Raw genomic sequence first — 19,180 nt, forward strand, 5'->3', positions numbered from 1 at the left:
TTGGCCAGGCTGGTCTGAAACTCCTGATCTCATGGTCTGCCCGCCTCGGCCTCCCAAAGTGCTGGAATTACAGGCATGAGCCACCGCACCTGGCCTTAAATTTTTGTATTTTTAGTAGAGACAGGGTTCAGTAGAGATGCCATGTTGGCCAGGATGGTCTCAAGTTCCTGACCTCAGGTGATCCACCCGCCTCAGCCTCCTGAAGTTTTGGGATCACAGGTGTGAGCTACCGCACCCAGCGAGACCCCATCTGTTTTTAAAGAAAGCATGCAGAAATGGTTACCTAACTAACCCTGAGAGGTCAGGGAATCCTTTTTTTATTATTTTTATTTATAACTTTAAATTTATAAATTTATCCGTTCTACCTTAATCACATAAAGGGATTTTTTTTTTTTTTTTTTAAATAAGACGGAGTCTCGCTCTGTCACCTAGACTGGAGTGCAGTGGTGTGATCTTGGCTCACCACAACCTCTGCCTCCTGGTTTCAAGCAGTTCTCTGTCTCAGCCTCCCGAGTACCTGGGATTACAGGCACCTGCCACTATGCCCGGCTAATTTTTTTTTTTTTTTTTTGAGATGGAGTCTTGCTCTGTTACCCAGGCTGGAGTGCAGTGGCACGATCTCGGCTCACTGCAAGCTCTGCCTCCCGGGTTCACGCCATTCTCCTGCTTCAGCCTCCTGAGTAGCAGGGACTACAGGTGCCCACCACCACACCCGGCTAATTTTTTGTATTTTTAGTAGAGACGGGGTTTCACCTTGTTAGCCAGGATGGTCTGGATCTCCTGACCTCGTGATCCACCTGCCTTGGCCTCCCAAAGTGCTGGGATTACAGGCATGAGCCACTGCGCCCGGCTATCTGGCTAATTTTTATATTTTTAGTAGAGACGGGGTTTCATCTTGGCGAGGCTGGTCTTGAACTCCTGACCTTGTGATCAGCTCACCTCGGCCTCCCAAAGTGTTGGAATTACTGGCGTGAGCCACTGTGCCTGGCCGACGGGATCCTTTTAAGAGAGGTAGTGTACTGAAATGAATCTTAAGGCCAGAGAATAAAAGTTTGATTGCCATACATGCCAAGGAATTTATATTTTATCCAGAAACCAATGTTGAGCCATTTTAGAAATATTCTAAACTGGAAAGTGACATCAGATTTTCGTTTTATTTTTATTTTTTGAGACAGGATCTTGTTCTGTCACCCAGGCTGGACTGCAGTGACATTAACAAGGCTCACTGCAGCCTTGACCCCCTGGGTTCAAGCTATCCTCTGGCCTCAGCCTCCTGTATAGCTGGGATTACAGACATGCACCACAACACCTGACTATTTTTTATTGTTTTTTTTTTTTTTTGGTGGAGAGAGGTCTCATTTTGTTTCCCAGGCTGGTCTCAAAAACTCCTGGAAGATTTTAATTTTTAGGAATGTCTTTCTAATAACAGTATGGAAATGGTGTAGAGGAAATGAGATTGGAAGTAGGAGATTAATAAGGGAGATATTAGAATCCAAGGAAGAATAACGACCTGGCTTGGACAAAGGTAATGCTAATGAGATCAGAGATTAGGAGTTAAAATTAGGAGCATCTCAGGATGGATGTGGTAAGGTGGACAAGAACACAGATTTGGCGTGATTGCTGGTTTCTAGCTTCTGGGATAGGGATAGATATTGGGGAATGAATGAAGGGAGCAGATTATAGTTTGAGGGTGGGAAAAAGAATATTTTAAACATCTTGGAGGTGTTCAAGGAACATTCAAGTATAAGATGTTTTATTAAGTATCTGAGTACTCATTTTGAAAATCATTATTAGGTTTGGGCATATAGGGATGAACAAAACATGTCCCCTGCCCTCTTAGATATTATAGATCATTGAGGGAAGAAACAAAGGAAATGGCACTTTTCACAGTAAGGATTGATGAAGGAAAAGAACAGCGTGGATGAGAAGATGGCAAGGGAACCAAAATTAGAACATGGAATTTGGGGGATGCTGCCAGCGGAAGCTTAGCTACGTGGAAGTAGCTAATGAATGGTCAATCTCATTCTGTAAGAAAACCATATGTGAAAGCACAGATAATGAGGGGGAACAAGACTTGGCCTCCAAGTAAGAAATAATACTGGAAAATAATTACCAAGAATACATAGATGAGGGATGGAGTTAGAGAGGTAGGCAAGGACCAAACATTCATAGCACGGGACCTTAGAGGGTCTTGTTTAAGATCCTGTCTTGGGCACAAGTAGAATCTATTGAAGGATTTTGAAGAAGAGGTCTGGTTTATCTTCTGTTGCGTAGGGAATATTAGTGATGAGAACTAAGAGGGCAAGTAGGGCAGTAAGTTTGGAGACCTATTAGAGTAGGCCATTGTCTCAATCTCTTGAAGAAAATAATCATCCCAGGCCTAACAATAACTTGCCCTGGTTTTTCAAATGAGTTTTTATTGGGTGTATTAATGAGCAAAATCAGTCTGAGTAAGATAGGTTGAGAACTGATGAGGCTCCAGGAAATTACTAATTATTTCTGATACCTTGTTGGGTCATATAATGGCTTTCTGATTTGGCAGAAAAAGTAGCAGGACATTAATTTCTCTTATGGAAGTATTCTAAACACTTGACTATGTCCACCACTGTTAAAGTTGTGAGTTTGTGTTAACTTACTTAATCATCATCAAAACCTCGAGTAGGAGTAGATACTGTTATTCATGTTTTAGAGGTGAGAATATTGGAGTACAGAATTTAAATAACTTGCCTAAAGTTAAACTGCTTTAGTGGTTTAGCATGGATTCAACCCTGGGATTAAGGGTGCAGATTTCAACACTTAATGATAGTAGACTGCTTTCGTCACTTTGATATGTTGAACTTTTTAATTTTTTGAGACAGAGTCTCGCTCTGTCACCAGGCTGGAGTGCAGTGGCATGATCTCTGGTTCACTGCAACCTCTGCCTCCTGGGTTCAAGCGATTCTTGTGCCTCCGCCTCCTGAGTAGCTGGGATTGCAGGCATGCACCACCACACCCAGCTAATTTTTATATTTTAGTAGAGATGGGGTTTCACCATGTTGGCCAGGCTGGTCTAGAAATCCTGACCTCGTGATCCGCCCACCTCGGTTTCCCAAAGTGCTGGGATTACAGGCGTGAGCCACTGTGTCCGGCTGAGCATTCTAGAAAAACAAATTTTAGTTTGGTTAAAGTTCCAAAGAAGAACTTTGGACTTTTATTGTTAAAATTTTAAAACTAAATATGTTTATATTTTTGCCCTTGAATTCGCAACACCTTAAATGGCTTAAAGATGTGTATATGTGCAAGGTAGTAAATTGTTTAGGTAGACGTATCTTGGTAAAATGTTACCATGGTTGTGATGGCATTGTTAATAGAGAAGCAAGCACATTTTAAAAGTGAGCTTTAGGCCAGATGCAGCAGTTTATGCCTATAATCCCAGCACTTTGGGAGGCTGAAGTTGGAGGATAGCTTAAGGCCAGGAAAGTCTGGCAACATAGCAAGAGCCTGTCTACAAAAAGCTGGGCGTGGTGGCACACAGCTGTAGTGTAGCTCCCTGGGAGGCTGAGGCGGTAGAATTAATTGAGTTCAGGAGTTTGAGGTCAGAGTGAGTTATGATTGCGCCACTGTACTCCAGCCTGGGTGACAAGAGTGAGACCCTATCTCTTAAAGTAAAAAAACAAAAGTGAGCTATCTTTTTTTTTTTTAAGACTTAAAAAACAGAAGTGAACTTCAGTTGGAAAAAAATTATTTATGGTTAAAAAAAAAAACCACGGAGACGGATGCATTAACTAAGCCCAGGGGTCCTTTTTCAATCCTCATCTCACTTGACCTGTTGGTTCCATTTAACCAGAGCTCTTCCTTGAAACGTTTTTATTTTTTTTTTACTTTGCTTTCAGGTTTTTGTTACATGTTTCTGTTACATGTTAAACTTCTTTCTGTTGGTGTGCCCCATGGTTCAGTCCTTCCACTTCTCTTTTCTGTCCACACTCTGGGTCCAATTTCATTCAGATTCATTCATGATGTAATATACCACCTATAAGCTGATTTCGACACTTAAGATCAACAGCCTATACTTTTCTTTCGAATGTCATACCAATTCAGTTTACCTGCATGACAACTCTGTTGAATATCCAATATGTCAACTTAAAAGTGCAAAACTGTGCTCCTGATGTTCATGCCTCAAACCAGTCTCTTGTGTACTGTTGCCTTTTTCAGTTGATGAAACAATTTTTGTGTCTCTTGGGCCAAAGATTTTGGCTAGCCATCCTTGACTTTTATTCTTCTCACCTTTAGCCTATTAGAAAATCATGTTGGCCAGGTATGGTAGCTCAGGCCTGTAATCCCAGCACTTTGGGAGGCTGAGGGAGGCCCATCGCTTGAGCTCAGGAGTTTGAGACCGGCCTGGGCAACATGGTGAAACCCTGTCTCTTCAAAAATATACAAAAATTAGCCGGGAGTGGTGGCAAGTGTCTGTAGTCCCAGCTGCTTGAGAGACAGGCATGAGAATCGCTTGAGCCCAGGAAGCAGAGGTTGCAGTGAGCCAAGATCGTACCCGCACCATTGCACTCCAGCCCGCGTGATAGAGCAAGACCCTATCACAAAAAAAAAAAGAAAAGAAAAAATCATGCTGTCAGCTCTTCAAAATATACCACTACTCATATTGTCGACACTTGGTCCAATTTCAAGCCACCCTTGTCTCCTGTGCATTATTATATATAATAGGTTTGTATTTCTTTTGTCCCTCCCCACTAGTTTTGTTCTTAAAAGTGATAGCTAGATTTATCCTAAAATGTATTGTTTGAAGGAATTTTTTTTTTTTTGGGAGATGGAGTTTCGCTCCCTTTGCCCAGGCTGGAGTGCAGTGGTGCGAGCTTGGCTCACCGCAACCTCCGCCTCCCGGGTTCAAACGATTCTCCTGCCTCGGCCTTCCAAGTAGCTGAGATTACAGGCACCAGCCACCACGCCCAGCTATTTTTTTTTTATTTTTAGTAGAGACAGGGTTGCACCATGTTGGCCAGGATAGTCTCGATTTCTTGACCTTGTGATCCGCCCGCCTCCGCCTCCCCAAAGTGCTGGGATTACAGGCGTGATCCAACACGCCTGGCCATTGAAAAATGTTTTGCCTGAAAACAAACAACCTAATGGCTGCCTTTTTCAGCATTGAAGTCAAAATTTTTCTGTGATTTACAGGGCATCCCACGTGATTTGTTGTGTCCCTTCCCTTGCTGTTAACTGTGCTTCAGCCACACTGGCCTTCTTGACTGTATTGAACACATTGGATATGTTTCCACTTTAGGGCTTTTCCTTGGAATTTTCTCTGACTCATACAGTTTGGTTCCTCAGTTCTTCTGAGATTTTTTACTCAGAAGTTACCCCCTTAGTGATGTGTCTTCCCTTATTTAACGCTTTAAGCTCCCCTTCTCCTAAATACTCTTTAGCACTTATCACCAACGGTAGAATTTTTTTCTATGTAAAGACATAAGAGATATGTCCAGAAATACATATGCCAAACAATTAACATTGATTGCCTCTGGGCAAGAAGTGGGATTTAGGAGATTTGAAACTTGTGTACTATGTGCTTAAGACTGAGTATTATAATCATTGTGGTAGTATTTTCCTTCTAATTAAAAAGCTTAAAAATGTACATCAACTCTTGTGATTCTGTGTGGGCATAAATAGCATAGCTAGTCTGTGTAATAGGGGTTTAGTAAGCAGTGTTAATGGTTGAAGAAACTGCTTTAAAAGGTTTAGCTGTGATAAAATGAGTCAAGTTAGCATTTGAGCACATAGATTACCGTGTTGCCTGTATCAACACTTGGGAGAGCTTGACCATTTTAAAAATATGTATTCTCTACTGAGAAAGCATGGCTATTTGTATGAGGTAGAGTGAATTAGAGAACTTTTTTTTTTTTTATTATTTCTACCTAATCTGATTCTGACTTTACCAGTCTGAAATATTCTTCCTGTTTTCTAATTATATTGACCTATGGCTCCTGAGTTGATTTTAAAACTGAAAAAACTCCAGGAGTTCATTGAACCAGATTTAGGCTTTTCTGGCTAGTCTTGAATAACATTTAGGAGTAGTTTAGTAGAGTACATTTTGAACAAAAATTTTCCTCCAGTCCTCTAACCAAAATAGGTATTCTGAAGAGGATAAACTATTCATAATGCATTGTCACTCCCTATATTGATCCTTTAAATAAAATCTTCACATAAGTGGGTTTTCTAGCTTCAGAGCGAGAAGAAAAGTTTTCTCGTGCTATTACCCTTAAGTTTGTGGAATTCATGCTAGAGTTATGGCTATGCTGTTTAAAATGGAGTTTTTTTGTTTTTTTTTTGTTGAGACTACAGTCTCGCTCTGTTGCCCAGGCTGGAGTGCAATGGCACGATCTTGGCTCACCGCAACCTCCGCCTCCCGGATTCAAGTGATTCTCCTGCCTCAGCTTCCCGAGTAGCTGGGATTACAGGCGCCTGCCACCACGCCCCGCTAATTTTTGTATTTTTACAAGAGACAGGGTTTCACCATGCTGGCCAGGCTGGTCTCGAACTCGCGACCTCAGGCAATCCGCCCGCCTCGGCCTCCCAAAGTGCTGGGATTACAGGCGTGAGCCACCGCACCTTGCTAAAATGGAGTTTTATTACTCCTTTGAAAAGGAATACTAGTCAAGTGACTGAAGATTGATGTGGGTTTGTGAGAGGAGGTACCTCATCTTTATCTTACCTTTGATCCCAATAAAGTAATACATGCTCATAGAACATTTTTAGAAAATACAACTATCCAAAGATAACATTTTGGGTGTTCTTCCAGGCTTTTTGGGGCTTATATAATCTTCAAAAAGCCCTGTCATACAGCATATATATTTAAGTAATACTTTTAAATTTAACCTGAATAGCTTATGTTAGTAGATACAGATCTCTGAAAAATTTGTAGTAGTTACATAGTATTATATACTCTATAATACTACATGGTACATTGTATACTTGTACTATATTTTATTTTACCAATACACTGTTGTACTCTTCTCCATTTTTTTCTTTTGTAAACAAAGCTTTGGACAGTCAAAACTACAGTTGTGCATATCTTTATTTTCTTACATTTAAGCCCCAGAAATATAATTATTCAAGGGTATGCACATTTTACTTTTTTGCTGGGGAGGTGGGGGAGGTGGGCAGAGTATGCACTTTTTTTTTTTTTTTTTTTTGAGACGGAATCTCACTCTAGCCCAGGCTGGAGTGCAGTGGCGTGGTCTCAACTGCAAGCTCCCTCTCCCGGGTTCATGCCATTCTCCTGCCTCAGCCTCCTGAGTAGCTGGGACTATAGGCGCGTGCCACCACGCCCGGCTAATTTTTTTATTTTTTTTTAGTAGAGACGGGGATTCACCATGTTAGCCAGGATGGTGTCGATTTGCTGACCTCGTGATCTGCCCTCCTTAGCCTCCCAAAGTGCTGGGATTACAGGCCTGAGCCACCGCGCCTGGCCGCACATTTTAAAAAGTTCTTAAGTTTGCTCTCCAGAAGCTAATAAGTTTAGCAATTTATTGGCAGTGTTAGTGGCCACTAATACTTAATTTCTAGTTTTGTGAATTACTTTGGATCTTTTGCTTTAAGATTTGACCCTGTATTATTCTGAAGGGTTTGCTAAGTTTTTAAGTTGAATAGTAAAAATGTTGATAGATTTGGAGTGAAACATTGATACAATGTTGTCTATATTTCTGTGTATAGTTTGAGATTCACATGTAATTTTTGTTTTCAGGTGCATGCACATCTTTGGTGCTATCTTTTTTTTTTTTTTTTTTTTGAGATGGAGTCTAGCTCTGTCACCCAGGTTGGAGTGCAGTGGCGTGATCTCTCTCACTGCAAGCTCCGCCTCCTGGGTTCACGCCATTCTACTGCCTCAGCCTCTGGAGTAGCTGGGTCTACAGGCATCCGGCTAATTTTTTGTATTTTTTTTTTTTTTTTTAGTAGAGATGGGGTTTCACCATATCGGCCACAATGGTCTTGATCTCCTGACTTCGTAATTCGCCTGCCTTGGCCTCCCAAAGTGCTGGGATTACAGGCGTGAGCCACCGCGCCTGGCCAGTCTTTTTTTTTTTTTTTTTTTAAAGACAGAGTCTTGCTCTGTTGCCAGGCTGGAGTGCAGTGGTGCGATCCCGGCTCACTGCAACTTCCACCTCCCAGGTTCAAGCGATTCCCTTGCCTCAGCCTCCTGAGTAGCTGAGATTACAGGTACGCGCCACCACGCCCGGCTAATTTTTGTATTTTTAGTAGAGGTGGGGTTTCACCATGTGGGCCAGGATGGTCTTGATCTCTTGACCTTGTGATCTGCTGGCCTCGGCCTCCCAAAGTGCTGGGATTACAGGTGTGAGCAAGTGCACCTGGCTGGTGCTATCTTTTAATTGTGAAAAAATTTCACATACACAAAAGAGAATAGTATAATGAACTTCCATGTACTTGTCTCACTTTAATAATCCTTGGCCAGTCTTTTTGTTTGTATCTACATCTCCCCATCCACCCCCTTCCCATGTTATTTTGAAGCAAATTCTTGATATATTTCATCTGTAGATATTTCAGTGTATTTTAAAAAGAATTAGGACTTAACCACAATTATCCCACCAAAAACATTTAATAAATTAACTATTTTAATACTAAACATATTTAGAGGCCTGGCATGGTGGCTTATGCCTGTAATGCCAGCTCTTTGGGAGGCCAAGGTGGGTACATCACTTCAGGCCAGGAGTTCGAGACCAGCCTGGCCAATGTGGTGAAACCCTGTCTCTACTAAGAATACAAAAAAATTACCCGGGTAGGGCAGCGCATGCGTGTAATCCCAGCTACTTGGAAGTCTGAGGCAGAAGGATCCCTTGAACTCAGGAGGCAGAGGTTGCAGTGAGCCAAGATAACTGCCACTGCACTCCAGCCTGGGTGATATTGTGAGACTTAAAACAAAAACAACAACAACAAAAGACCAACAAGTCCATTTAGTATCAGAAGTACTACCCTGAGAACTGAGTAAGGCATTCCTCAATGCTGTTTTATTTCTACGGGGATAACATGGTTGGTGGGGTCTTTTTGTTTATTTGTTCTTTTGCTAACATAGTCCTGTATGGAATTTTGGAAGTGTTGTTTACTAAAGGTAGGTTTTGAAATTTTCTTAAGAGTGGGGGGGTCTTATGGTTATACTCATTGGTGATAAAAATCAAACCTTTTACTATTCTCAAATTTAGATATAATCTCCTGTTTTGGCTGTTTAAGAGAATACTGTAATAACTTTAAGTCAGATATCCTTGTTAAAAATTATTCTGGCCTCCCTCTCCCTCTCCCTCTCCCTCTCCCTCTCCCCACGGTCTCCCTCTCCCTCTCTTTCCACGGTCTCCCTCTGATGCCGAGCCGAAGCTGGACGGTACTGCTGCCATCTCAGCTCACTGCAACCTCCCTGCCTGATTCTCCTGCCTCAGCCTGCCGAGTGCCTGCGATTGCAGGCGCGCACCGCCACGCCTGACTGGTTTTCATATTTTTTTGGTGGAGACGGGGTTTCGCTGTGTTGGCCGGGCTGGTCTCCAGCTCCTAACCGCGAGTGATCGGCCAGCCTCGGCCTCCCGAGGTGCCGGGATTGCAGACGGAGTCTCGTTCACTCAGTGCTCAGTGGTACCCAGGCTGGAGTGCAGTGGCGTGATCTCGGCTTGCTACAACCTCCACCTCCCAGCCGCCTGCCTTGGCCTCCCAAAGTGCCAAGATTGCAGCCTCTGCCCGGCTGCACCCCGTCTGGGAAGTGAGGAGCGTCTCCGCCTGGCCGCCCATCGTCTGGGATGTGAGGAGCCCCTCTGCCTGGCTGCCCAGTCTGGAAAGTGAGGAGCGTCTCTGCCCGGCCGCCATCCCATCTAGGAAGCCAGGAGCGCCTCTTCCCGGCTGCCATCACATCTGGGAAGTGAGGAGTGTCTCTGCCCGGCCGCCCATCATCTGAGATGTGGGGAGCACCTCTGCCCTGCCGCCCCGTCCAGGATGTGAGGAGCGTCTCTGCCCGGCCGCCCCGTCTGAGAAGTGAGGAGACCCTCTGCCTGGCAACCGCCCCCTCTGAGAAGTGAGGAGCCCCTCCGCCTGGCAGCCGCCCCGTCCGAGAACTGAGGAGCCCCTCCGCCCAGCAGCCACCCCGTCTGGGAAGTAAGGAGCGTCTCCGCCCGGCAGCCACCTCGTCCGGGAGAGAGGTGGGGGGGTTAGCCCCCCACCCCCGGCCAGCCGCCCCGTCCGGGAGGGAGGTGGGGGGGTTAGCGCCCCGCCTGGCCGGCCGCCCCGTCTGGGAGGTGAGGGGTGCCTCTGCCCGGCCGCCCCTACTGGGAAGTGAGGAGCCCCTCTGCCCGGCCAGCCGCTCCGTCCAGGAGGGAGGTGGGGGGGTCGGCCAGCCGCCCAGTCCGGGAGGGAGGTGGGGGGGTTAGCCCCCCGCCTGGCCAGCCGCCCCGTCCGGGAGGGAGGTGGGGGGATCAGTCCCCCGCCCGGCCAGCCGCCCCGTCCGGGAGGTGAGGGGCGCCTCTGCCCGGCTGCCTCTACTGGGAAGTGAGGAGCCCCTCTGCCCGGCCAGCCGCTCCGTCCGGGAGGGAGGTGGGGGGGTCAGCCCCCCGCCCGGCCAGCCGCCCCATCCGGGAGGGAGATGGGGGGGGTCAGCTCTCCGCCTGGCCGGGAGGGAGGTGGGGGGGGGGTCAGGCCCCCGCCCGGCCAGCCGCCCCATCCGGGAGGGAGGTGGGGGTGTTAGCCCCCCGCCTGGCCAGCCGCCCCGTCCGGGAGGTGATGGGCGCCTCTGCCCGGCCGCCCCTACTGGGAAGTGAGGAGCCCCTCTGCCCGGCCAGCCGCCCCGTCCGGGAGGGAGGGGGGAGGGTCAGCCCCCCGCCTGGCCAGCCGCCCCATCCGGGAGGTGAGGGGCGCCTCTGCCCGGCCAGCCGCCCCGTCCAGGAGGGAGGTGGGGGGGGGGTCAGCCCCCTGCCCGGCCAGCCGCCCCGTCCGGGAGGGAGGTGGGGGGGTCAGTCCCCCGCCTGGCCAGCCGCCCCATCCGGGAGGTGAGGGGCGCCTCTGCTTGGCCGCCCCTACTGGGAAGTGAGGAGCCCCTCTGCCTGGCCAGCCGCCACGTCCAGGAGGGAGGTGGGGGGGGGTCAGCCCCCTGCCCGGCCAGCCGCCCCGTCCGGGAGGTGAGGGGCGCCTCTGCCCGGCCGCCCCTACTGGGAAGTGAGGAGCCCCTCTGCCCGGCCACCACCCCGTCTGGGAGGTGTACCCAACAGCTCATTTAGAACGGGCCATGATGACAATGGCGATTTTGTGGAATAGAAAGGGGGAAAAGGTGGGGAAAAGATTGAGAAATCGGATGGTTGCCGTGTCTGTGTAGAAAGAGGTAGACATGGGAGACTTTTCATTTTGTTCTGTACTAAGAAAAAATTCTTCTGCCTTGGGATACTGTTGATCTGTGACCTTACCCCCAACCCTGTGCTCTCTGAAACATGTGCTGCATCCACTCAGGGTTGAATGGATTAAGGGCGGTGCAAGATGTGCTTTGTTAAACAGATGCTTGAAGGCAGCATGCTCGTTAAGAGCCATCACCACTCCCTAATCTCAAGTACCCAGGGACACAAACACTGCGGAAGGCCTCAGGGTCCTCTGCCTAGGAAAACCGGAGAACTTTGTTCACTTGTTTATCTGCTGACCTTCCCTCCACTATTGTCCTGTAACCCTGCCAAATCCCCCTCTGCGAGAAACACCCAAGAATGATCAATAAAAAATAAAATAAATAAATAAATAAATAAAAGAAGTATAAAAAAAAAAGTTTACCTTATGAGCATATGCGTAGGATTCACAGCTGAAATTAGGTAGTAAGTTTTGATTACTTTTCTAGCACAATGTTTGTTTTCCTTGGAGCTGATGACTGACTTTATTTGTGTTTGCTTAGTATTCTAAGTATTTATCACTAATTCAACCCTGAACACTGTCACTTGCCTAAGTCTCCTTTCAAGACTATGAGTTGTTGGCAGTTTATTCTTCTAATGTCACATGTGGCCTTTTTACTTACATGAAAGGAGCTTGCAGGACTGGTGCTTCATATTGTCAGTCTTTCAGTTTAGCCATCCTGATTGTTGGAAAGTAGTATCTCAATGTGGATTAATCTGCATTTCCTTGACTAAAAGATGTTGAACACCTTTAAAAAAAAAGAAATTATTCTGGGCTGCTAGGTTATTATTTTATTATACCTGTCTAAAATCTTATCCATAATTTAGAAATTTTAAAATCTGACAAATTTTGCATTTGACACCAAGACTCAATTTGGCAGAAAAAACTGATCTTAACTGATGTGAGATTATTTATGTTCTGCGTGTGACATTTACTGAAAATTTATATATATTCCTGCAGAAATATTTGATGTGGTAACTGTGCTCTCCCAGATGCTACACAGCAAAAAAAGCATAGTATTTCTAAAATCTGAGACTATTTTTCCTAATACATGTGTCTTTTTTTTTTGAGACGGAGTCTCTGTTGCCCAGGCTGGAGTGCAGCGGCACAGTCTTGGCTCACTGCAACCTCCACTTCCCGGGTTCAAGCAGTTCTCCTGCTTCAGCCTCCCAAGTAGCTGGGATTACAGGCACCCACCACCACTATGCTTGGCTAGATTTTGTATTTTTAGCGGAGACAGGGTTTCACCGTGTAGGCCAGGCTGGTCTGGAACTCCTGACCTCAACTTATCTGCCCGCCTCTGCCTCCCAAAGTGTTGGGAGTACAGGTGTGAGCCACCACACCTGGCTGCAAGCATTTGTAGACCAGAGTAGACTTAAAGTATACTTTGTTACAACTCATGCTCAGTCTGAGGTCACTGATAAAATTGAAACTTTCTATAAGATAACAAGGAAATGAAGTCTTTTCTTTTTTTTTTTTTTTTTGAGAGGGAGTCTTGCTCTGTCGTCCAAGCTGGAGTGCAGTGGCGCGATCTCGGCTCACTGCAAGCTCTGCCTCCCAGGTTCCCACCATTCTCCTGCCTTAGCCTCCCGAGTAGCCAGGACTACAGGTGCCCTCCACCACGCCCAGCTAATTTTTTGTATTTTTAGTAGAGATGGGGTTTCACCATGTTAGCCAGGACGGTCTCGATCTCCTGACCTCGTGATCTACCCGCCTCGGCCTCCCAGAGCGCTGGGATTACAGGCGTGAGCCACCGCGCCGGGCCGGAAATGGAAGTCTTGAGAATGAATGTTGGCCCTTTCTATTCAGAAAATAGCCTGTGCTCCAGCATAGCATCATCACCATCTGGGAGCTACCTAGGAATAGAGTCTCACCGTACCCCAGTGGTACCGATATGCACATTGAAAAGAACGAATCTAGAACACTTTTCACTCCTTTTTTATTACTTGGCTTGGGAATTACAAATTTCGGTGGACTTCTTGGCAGGAGTGGTTTTTGATGTTTGTGGAGAATGTTGAAGAATACAGTGTAGCCACATTTACTTTACATTGGAAATAATACAATATAAAACATGACATTTTATTTGCAAAATTTGAAATAATGACTTCTAAATTACAAATAGAATTAAAAATTTCAAAGCTGGCAGGCTGGAGATACATATGCTATTCTGAGATACGTGCTTTGAATTATCTGAACTCTTAATGCAGATCATATTATATCTTGGCGTAATATAACCATTCTTGGTTATGAAAGCTGAGATTAACATTCAAAATACCTTGCGAATCAAGGTAGTTCTGTCATAGTTACGATAATTTTTTTCCTTGAGTGTTTTAAGGAAAATATGTAAACATACAGAACAGTCTAATGAATTCTTAATATACCTTCCACCAGGATTGCGATGTTTCATTTTATTTTTTTGCTGAACCATTTGCAAGGAAATTGCTGACTGAAGACAAAGGACCCCTAAGTATTTAAATGTGGATTTCTTTTTTTTTTTTTTTTTTGAAGTGGAGTCTCGCTCCGTTGCCCAGGCTGGGGTGCAGTGGTGCGATCTCGGCTCACTGCAACCTCTGCCTCCCAGGTTACAGCAATTCCCCTGCCTTGGCCTCCCGAGTAGCCTGGACTACAGGTGTGCGCCACCACCTCCAGCTAATTTTTGTATTTTTTAATGGATTTAGTATACAGGTAGTCATACTAACCATGCTGTTATTTTCATTCACATAGATTATCAGTTATATTAGAAATAAGACCTTCCTGTGTTTCATTATTTTTGCATATTGCATATTCTCTTGATGTTTCAGTTCTCAGTAAAGATGTATTGACCTTACAGAAGTCATTTTGAAATGTTAAATCTTAACCTAGGTAAAGCATTCTTTAAAATATTCCTGATGTTTGTTGGATACTTACAGATTCTGGAACCTTTTCTTTAAAAAGTGTTTTCCAAACAGAAGTTGCTCTACGTTAGAGTACGATGGACTTTTATGTCGTAACACCCCCGAAACACTTTAATGATGGCACAGTTAAATGTGAAGGTTGAGAATGTAGAGAGAAATTTCTATGTAATTTGGGACTTCCAATGGCTAATAGACCCCAAAATACGTAATACAATGTTCAGTGGATCTAGAGGTACCCAATTCATTGATTCTTTTTTTTTTTTTTTTTTTTTGAGACACAGTTTTCGCTCTTGTTGTCCAGGCTGGAGTGCAGTGGCGAGATCTAGGCTCACTGCTATCTCTGCTTCCCGGTTCAAGCAATTCTCTAGCCTCAGCCTCCCAAGTAGCTGGGATTACAGGCACGTGCCACCACACCTGGCTAATTTTTTTTTTTTTTTGTATTTTTAGTAGAGATGGGGTTTCACCATGTTGGTCAGGCTGGTCTCAAACTCCTGACCTCTGGTGATCCACCTGCCTCGGCCTCCCAGAGTGCTGGCAGGATTACAGGCGTGAGCCACTGCGCCCAGCCCCAATTCTTTGATTCTGTTTAGTTCTGAATTGCTCTTGGGGAAGAGAAGGGCCCAGTTTTTGCTTAGGGTTTTGCAGAAGAGCTTTGCTGACTCAGTTATCTGCGTATCATGATGACTAAGTTTCAGGGTAGCATTTTGCTATCTTTGCAGAAGGAATAATTACAAAAGCATTATGTATTATTAGTGAAAAGTTGAGAAAAATTTAAAAAACTCAAAACCCCATCCCATCCTTAGATGTCACCTTGGTATGTAATCTTCTAGATAACTTGTACATACTTTGGTTATGCTCCTCCACGTCAATGTCACGTGTCATTTAAATTGCATTCCATTGGATTGCTGCACTGAAATAATTTGTACTCATTCATTGTCAGGCACTTGTTTTCTCCTTTTTTACTGTTAATGTGTCCACACCATTGTTTCTTCAGATGAATTCTCAAAGGTAAAATTACTGAGTCAAAAAATACGCAGTTTTAAAACTTTTGTTGAAACGATCCCGTTTTCTGGAAATGCAGTATGGGTTCATACGGACCATTTATTTTGACCATTGCTTGCAGTAGATACTGTAATTAAAAATGTATTTGCTTGTTTGGTAGGTGGAACATGGTACTTGGTTTAATTTATATTTCCTTGATAGTGTTAATCTTTTTAATCTTCATATACCTTTAGTATTGTTAGTCACCTGTTTGTGTCCTTGGGCCATTTTTTGTTGGTATGTACCAATAACAGTAAATAACAGTAGCAGCAGCAGCACTTGTTATGTGCCAGGTACCATCTTTTCCAGTGTTTTGTGTACCTTGTTTCATTTATGCTTCATTCCTATCCTGTGAGACAAATACTATCAATGATACTCATTTTACAGATAAGGAAGCTGATTTTCAAAGAGATTGACTTCCCAAAGAAAGTGCATGCCACTAACAAGTTGTTGATCTTGAAACACATGTGTCTAGGCTGGTTGCAGGGGCTCACGCCTGTAATCCCAAACTTTTGAAGGCTGAGATGGGGAGATACTTGAAACCAGGCATTTGAGAGCAGTTTGGGCAACATGGCGAAACCCCGTCTGTACTAAAAGTACAACAAAGTTAGCTGGGCGTTATTTTATTTTTAATTTTGGTGGAGATAAGGTCTTGCTACGTTGTTGGCCAGTCTGGTCTCTAACTCCTGGGCTCAAGCAGTCTCCCACCTCAGCCTCCAAAAGTTTTTTGTTTATACTCTATTTAAAATGTGACCTCATTTTAAGGTTCGGTCATAGTGGACATGGCTTGAATTTGTGATGATATGGGTTTTTTTTTTTCTTTTTCTTTATTGTGATGTAGTCTTACTCCATCGCTGAGGCTGGAGTGCAATGGCGTGATCTCGGCTCACTGCAACCTCCTCCTCCCATGTTCTGGCGATTCTTTCTCATGCCTCAGCCTCCCAAGTAGCTGGCATTACTGGCGCTTGCCACCATGCTTGGCTAATTTTTTTTTTTTTTTGTATTTTTAGTAGAGATGGGGTTTCACCATGTTAGTCAAGCTGGTCTTGAACTCCTGTCCTCAAGTGATCCACTGGCCTCAACCTCCCAAAGTGCTGGGATTACAGGTGTGAGCCACCGCACCCAGCCAAGGATAGGTATTTTTGTATCCACTTTCAGTTTACTTCATTTTGGAAGTATGAGTTACCTAAAATTTTGATTTATTTTTTTAAACATACTTACTCAGTTGTGCTAAAAACGAAACCAGAGTATAACTTTTCGGGGTACAAAAAATAGAAAACTAAACCAGAGTATAACTTCAGGGTACAAAAAATAATGCAGGACAGCTTCATTTGAGATTGACTTTACTAATTATCATTGTTCAAAAATTGAAATATATCACGAAAAACTTCTGTATTGGAGGAAAATTGGGTAATGATGAGACTCATGAGGTTATGTCCTATCAGTGAAGGATACATAATTGAGAGGGGTTGTTTATACTTTACAGCAAAATCAAAGGCTGAAATTTTCTTAACGCTGGAGCTATATGTGATCTTCAGTGATTATGAACTAGGTAGAAGAGGATGAAATACGAACTGCTAAGCCCTGTACTTAATAAAAAGTCCAACAAAAGAGTTGTCAAAACATAGAGGTTAGGATTACATTGATAAATAAGGATTCTTATATTTACAGTTGACCCTTAACACAAGGGGTGTTAAGGCACCAGCTGCCAGCACCCCCTCAAAAATAAAAAGTCCACATATTACTTTGAACTCTCCAAAAACTTTACTGATGAGCTACTGCTGAGTAGAAGCCTTACTGATAAACAGTTAATTAACACAGATTCAGTATATTATACATTATATACTGTATTCTTACAAGAAAGTGAGCTAGTGAAAAGAAGTTACTAAGGAGCAGAAGATATATTGACTTTGTTAAGTAGAAGTAAATCATCACAAATGTCTTCTTCATTGTCCTCACATTGAGTAGGCTGAGGGGAAGATGAAGGCTTGGTCTTACTGTCTTGGGTGGTTTAGGCTGAAGAAAATCCATGTATAAACCCATATTGTTCAAGGGTCAGTTGTAATTGTTTCTGTATGTGTTGACAGTGCCAAAGTAAACAGAAAAGTAGCATCTGGAGAGCATCCAGAATATTCCTTTCTTTTCCAAGGGAACTCAAAATTTGGAGTACTGTGTTAAAGGGAAATTGGCAGACTAACTTTTTATTTGTTATAAGACAACATTTTTTTTTTTTTTTTTTTTTTTTGAGACGGAGTCTCACTCTGTCTCCCAGGCTGGAGTGCAGTGGCGCAATCTCCAGCTCACTGCAAGCTCTGCCTCCCGGGTTCACGCCATTTTCCTGCCTCAGCCTCCCAAGTAGCTGGGACTACAGGCACCCGCCAACACGCCCGGCTAATTTTTTTGTTTTTGTATTTGTAGTAGAGACGGGGTTTCACCATGTTAGCCAGCATGGTCTTGATCTCTTAACCTTGTGATCCACGAGCCTCAGCCTTCCAAAGTGCTGGGATTATAGGCATGAGCCACCGTGCCCAGCCTATGAGGCATCATTTATTTTCATAGATGGCTAGGATGGGGAAGAGTTTGAATGGAATGTTTTGTCGAAGAAAAATACAGAGCCGTTTGCTGCATAGATGTTTTGGTGAATGACAGACCACATATATTATGGCCCCTTAAGATTATAATGGAGCAGGCCAGGTGTGGTGGTTCACGCCTGTAATCCCAGCAATTTGGGAGGCCGAGGCAAGCAGATCACCTCAGGTCAGGAATTTGAGAGCAGCCTGGCCAACATGGTCAAACCCCGTAGTCAGGCGTGGTGGTGCACATCTGTGTTCCCAGCTACTCAGGAGGCTGAGGTGGGAAAATCGCTTGAACCTGGGAAGTGGAGGTTGTAGTGAACCGAGACTGCGCCACTGCACTCCAGCCTTGGTGACAGAGGGAGACTCCTCAAAAAGAACTAAAAAGTAAAAGAGATTATAATGGAGCTGAAAAATTTCTGTTGCCTAGTGACATCTTGCTGATCCTGAACACCTATAGGCTTAGGCTAATGTTTATGTCTTAGTTTTTTCAAAGTAAAAATGTTACAGTAAACTAAGTAAGGTTAGTATATTAAAAGAAAAATTTGTTTTACAAACTTAGTGTAGCCTTAAGTGTACCATGTTTATAAAGTCTACAGTAGTGTATGGTAATGTCTTAGGGCTTGAAACCCACCACTCACTCAGTACAGTCACCAAAAGCAACGTTCAGTCCTAAAAGCTCCATTCATGGTAAGTGCTTTATATAGGTATACCATTTTTGAAATCTTTTTTTTTTTTTTTTGGCAACACAGTCTCGCTTTGTTGCCAGGCTGGAGTGCAGTGGTGCGATCTCAGCTCACTGCAACCTCCACCCCCCGGGTTCAAGCGATTTCTCCTGCCTCCGCCTCGCGAGTAGCTAGGATTACAGGCATGCACCACCACGCTTGGCTAATTTTTGTATTTTTAGTAGAGACGCGGTTTCTCCGTGTTGGTCAGGTTGGTCTCGAACTCCTGACCTCGGGTGATCCACCCACCTCGGCCTCCAAAAGTACTGGGATTACAGGCGTGAGCCACTGCTCCCAGCCCGTTTTTGAAATCTTTTATACTGTATTTTTACTGTACCTTTTCTTTTTTGAAGTACACAAATAACATTGTGTTAGAACTTAGACTCAGCCCTTGTTTTCTCTTTCGCTTTTTTTTTTTTTTTTTGAGATGGAGTCTCGCTCTGTCTCCCAGGCTGGAGTGCAGTGGTGTGATCTTGGCTCAGTGCAACGTCTGCCTCTGGGATTGAAGCGATTCTCCTGCCTCAGCCTCCTGAGTAGCTGGGACTAC

General features: G+C 44.4%; 1 protein-coding gene across 33 annotated transcripts in view; it reads left to right on the forward strand.

The window, feature by feature from the left end:
• Positions 1-19,180, forward strand: part of LOC101124683 (heterogeneous nuclear ribonucleoprotein C) — a 70,456-nt gene that overhangs the window by 16,432 nt on the left and 34,844 nt on the right. For 6 of the 33 annotated variants that reach the window (XM_055362405.2, XM_055362406.2, XM_063698268.1 and 3 more), the window contains one exon: positions 7,730-10,134. The exons of 22 other annotated variants lie outside the window; for them this stretch is intronic. The gene's annotated coding sequence lies outside the window, so the exon portion shown is untranslated. Of the gene's footprint in view, positions 1-877; positions 10,135-19,180 lie in introns of all 33 variants that reach the window. 5 more of the 33 variants (XM_063698266.1, XM_055362403.2, XM_063698264.1 and 2 more) reach the window with 1 other exon arrangement.

The sequence above is a fragment of the Gorilla gorilla genome, chromosome 15 (genome assembly GCF_029281585.2).
Source record: "Gorilla gorilla gorilla isolate KB3781 chromosome 15, NHGRI_mGorGor1-v2.1_pri, whole genome shotgun sequence".
NCBI classification, from domain to species: domain Eukaryota; kingdom Metazoa; phylum Chordata; class Mammalia; order Primates; family Hominidae; genus Gorilla; species Gorilla gorilla.